This window comes from Neopelma chrysocephalum, unplaced genomic scaffold (genome assembly GCF_003984885.1).
Source record: "Neopelma chrysocephalum unplaced genomic scaffold, ASM398488v2 Primary Assembly neopelma1_118, whole genome shotgun sequence".
Classification (NCBI taxonomy): Eukaryota; Metazoa; Chordata; class Aves; order Passeriformes; family Pipridae; genus Neopelma; species Neopelma chrysocephalum.
Genome location: NW_020897780.1, coordinates 685748 through 690165, shown reverse-complemented (window position 1 = coordinate 690165; position 4418 = coordinate 685748). Strand labels below are relative to the sequence as shown.

The 4418-nt window shown below is 51.8% G+C and overlaps 1 protein-coding gene across 1 annotated transcript in view; it reads right to left on the bottom strand.

Annotated features, from left to right (window-relative positions):
* SKAP1 (src kinase associated phosphoprotein 1) overlaps positions 1-4418 on the bottom strand; it is a gene marked incomplete at its 3' end in the record, with an annotated part of 116873 nt that overhangs the window by 80747 nt on the left and 31708 nt on the right. The window lies entirely within an intron of this gene.

Genomic DNA, 4418 nt, shown 5'->3' with positions numbered 1-4418 from the left:
TGCCTTTCTGGCCTCAAGTTGTCACACAAATGTGTCCCACAGCAAAATGAAGAGAAGTTCACCCTGGTTTCCCCTCGGCACTTGAGCAGAGGAAGAGTCTCCTTCACTGAGGGCCTCAGGACACTCAAACCTCCAATGGGAAACAACAAAACCCCCCAAATCTTGGCTACAGCCCCAGAACATTTCGAGTGCAGAACCTCGAGCATCTCTTGCCCTCGTTCCCCTTGGAGCAGGGACACAGAACCCACCAAACATTTCATCCTGCTGTTCATGCACCACGTGAGGGGACATCAACCCCGGGTTTGCTGTAACCCAGCACCACCAGGCCAAGTCTGCTCAACCCCTGGCACTATGGGGAGGCTGAAATCCCATTTCCCAAATCCAAGGAGGTCCTTGGTGCCACAGCCAGGGGCTCTGGGCACCTGCACACTCACGGGGCACCAACTGGATGATCCTAAAGCGGCATCTCCTCTGCCACCCTCCTAAAATCCCTCCTATGGAGAAAACCCTGTGCAACAAGAGACTCTGGTGTCTGTTTAGGACACTGGAATCACTTCCTTTGGGAAAAAAAAGGGCAGAGGAGAAGCTGGGATGAACCTGACACTTGGTTAACTTACATTTCCTGCATATTGATCCCTCTGCTGGGGGGAGAACAGAGGCACGAAGCGTTTATTCCCTGGAATTCCATCCTCACGAATAAAAAGGCTCTTGGGGAGGCGGGGGCACAACTTATCCCAGTCCCCCCTCCCAAGAGGAACCTCTAGATTGATAATTCACGTGGGAAGATCCAAGGAAGCTCCATCCTGGCTCCTGTGACAGCTCCCATCCCACCCAGGCCATGCACCCACTCGGCTCCGAGCCCTCTGCTCCCACTGGAACAACCCACAGGATGAGGGCATCCCCCACTGCAATTCCTCTGGGGCTGCATCAGAAGCCAGTTTGCCATTTTCACACAGATTTTCTGGTTTTTGAGCCGCTTACTGAAAAAAAAAAACCCCAACAAACACCTCGTGGTTAAAGACCCTCCTCCAGGTACGGGAAATAAATCTCCCCCCGTCCGATCCCCTGCGCTCACAAAGCAATACAAAGAAACTTTAATTATGCTTTTTCCCTGCTGGCAAACAGCAAAGGAAGGCAGGATTTTTTGCTTTAGAAAAGCTGCATTAATAAGTTATTGGCTTTTCTCTGACTTCTAAGCGATTTCAATTATAACTCCTGGCTGGGGCCCCACGGAACCGCTGAGATTTTACACCACATGTTTCATAACATTCCTGTTTTTCTTACGAGCTCTTTGCCATCAAGGAATTACTTGAGAATCTCGGCTTAAAAACCATCCCCACGGCCGGGCAGAAACCTCTTTCCAAACCACAAACCCAAGCCTGAAAACACCCAAAGAGCAAATCCCAAACCCGTTGTTTGGTGTGAAAGCAACTCGTGATTTAAACCCAGCGCTGGATCCTGAGCTTGACAGTCCTCAGTTGAAAATAAACCATGAAATTCCAACCCATTTCAGTGTGGGGGCTTCAGGGATGGGCAGAACCAATATATTTTGGGGTCTGATCTGGTTTGGGTCGGGATTTTGTCCCAAAAAAGGGCTGAGGAGGCACCAGAGAAGATGCTCCTGGGAAATCCGGGCTGGCAGCCCCATGCAGGGCTGAGCATCCACCAGGACTCACTCCCTGCTCCTCCCCTCAGTCAGTGCCCATGTGTTGCTTCAACGTTTGATAAAGAAAAGCTGCTTTTCTGGGATGCAGGGGAAGATAAAGGGGGAGATCAGACAGGGGAGAAACCCCTGTGATGGCACCGACCCTCCAGGCACAGAAACGGCCTCTCAGACCAACTCCCCAACGGCTTTGCCCTGAGGAGGAACAACTTTGAGCTCCCACAAACCCTCAGGCTCAGAGGACTCCCCTCAGCAGCAGCATCTGCAGCCACAAGTTGGGATTTCTGCAGCAAAATTCCTCGATTTAAAATCCCCAAATGAGGCCACGAGGCCACTTTGGGGTTGGAGGTTGGTTTGAAATGGGAGCTGGAAATCTGGGTGGTGTCACTGCCAGCGCTGCTCCTGCTCTCCAGAGCTCTCCTGGGTAATTTAGGCACCTATTTCCAGCACCCTGCAAGCAAACCCCCCACTCCAAACAAATAATCCTTAATAGAGAGGTGAATCAAAAAAAAAAAATGGCCAAAACCCTCTGAGCAGCCCGAGAAGCATTCCAGGAACTTATTTGCAGGATGCCAGAGACATTCCCACACCAGGCTTGGAAGCACTGACGTTTATGGTGCATTTCCATCCTCCCAAAAAAATGATAAATCAAAGGCCCTGAGCTCTGTAGGTTTAAGGGGGGCTGATTTCCTTCCAAAAATGCCACCCAGGGCAGAATTAGGTGTGTTTTAGGTGGTTTTTTTAGAAAACATGTTGTTTTCTAAACATCTCCTCCCCTTGGCTGAGCTCAGGTTGAACTGGTCAAACCTGTTCCAGGCCAGGAGAAGGAAGGAGGAGGAAAAAAGTGACCTGTGGGTTTAACTTCTCACCCCCTGGGCTTTTTGGCAACAGGAAGGATGAAGGTTTCTCCTCTTCACCAGCATCTCCCCTGTCACAGAGCCCCCCCCCCCGAATGTTTTCTGGGCTCTTTTCACAAAAAGCTTTAAAATTCCATCGACAGCAAGTTTATAACAACTCGGTTAAAAGCACCAAAAAGCCATTTCTGGACGTCGGGGAGGCAGCACTTAACTGCTTCTAATGGTATTGAGAAGAAAAACGTAAAGCTTTCAACCCCAGCACAAGAGAAATTTCCACTCCTCTGAGGGAATTCGGGGGGTTTGAGCTGCACAGACAGGGAAATTGAGGATACTCAGCATTTTTGAAACAGGTTCTCAACCTTTTTATTCGACCTGATGTTTGGGCAAGTGGCTCCTTCAGGGACCTAAAGTCACACTGGTCCCTCCAGCATCACCCACCGAGCGCTTCATCGCCCCTGGTAATGCCAGAGAGGGGAGTCAGGGGGAAAAAAAAAACATAATTCCCAATTTTGGGGTGGAAAAGGCGAGATCTGCTCCTCCTGCAGCAACATCAGGGTTTCCCTTCAGCTCCCGCTGTGGGAAGGGGAAATTCCCGGGAATACCCGGGTTGGGGGGGGAGGTTTGGACTGTTTGATGGGAGGTTTTTAATAAAACCCCAGAAATCAGAGGCTCAGGATGTGGATGCGGCGCCGAGCGGGGCCACACGAGGGCACTGCAGAACTCGGGAATGGCAGCGACCCCCCCAAAAACACACCATGCACCCATCATACACTGACACCCCCCCAACACGCATTGACATCCTCCCAAAAACCACCCCAGGTACCCATCATACACTGACACCCCCCCAAAAACTACTCCATGCACCCAACATACACTGACAACCCCCCAAAAACCATCCCATGGACCCAACATGCACTGACACCTCCCCAAAAACCATCCCATGTATCCATCATACACTGACACCCCCCCAAAAACCACCCCATGTACCCACAGACCCCCCCAGCACCCACTGACACCCCCCCAACATGCACTGACACCCCCCAAAAACCATCCCAGGTACCCAACATGCACTGACACCCCCCCAAAAACCACCCCATGCACCCATCATACACTGACAACCCCCCAAAAACCACCCCATGTACCCACTGACACCCCCCCAGTACCCACAGACACACCCACCCCACCCAGAAACCCCTCCCATAGCTACAGGCACCCCCAGAAACCCCCCATGTACCCACAGATTCCCCCAAAAAACCCCAAGTACCCACTGACACCCCAAAAAACCCCCTTGTACCCACAGACACCTCCATAAACCCCCCTTGTACCCACTGACACCCCAAAACCCCCCCTTGTACCCCCAGACCCCCCCAGTGCCGCCCCCCCCACGCTTCCATAAAAGCAAAGGGAATTTTTTCCTGAAGGATTTGATTTTAAGACCCTCGGAATTTAAAAAAAACCCAAACCACTGCAGAAGTGAAGGAGCTGTAAAGCACCTCTGGCCAAAATTCCCTGCTGACGTGATGGAAAAATCTTGGAATATTTGCCTCTGCAAGGCAAGATTTCCTACCCCTGAGCCCCTCCCCGACAGAGCCTGCAAAGTTGATGTCAGGGGGAGTTGTGCCCCCCTTCCAGTGCAATATAACACAAAATATATCGGATTTTATGTTGTCCTGACATGGGTGAGGGGGGCAGGATCCCCCTCAGCTCCTTGGGATTGGGGTGGGATCCGAGTGGGTCCAGGCTGGGCTGCAGTGACCTCAGACCCAAAACCTACTGGACACTCCCAAAACTCACTGAATCCTCCCCTAACACCCAGTGACGTCCCCCCAGTACCCACTGACACCCCCATAAAGCCCCCATGTACCCACAGATCCCCCATAAACCCCCCTTGTACCCAC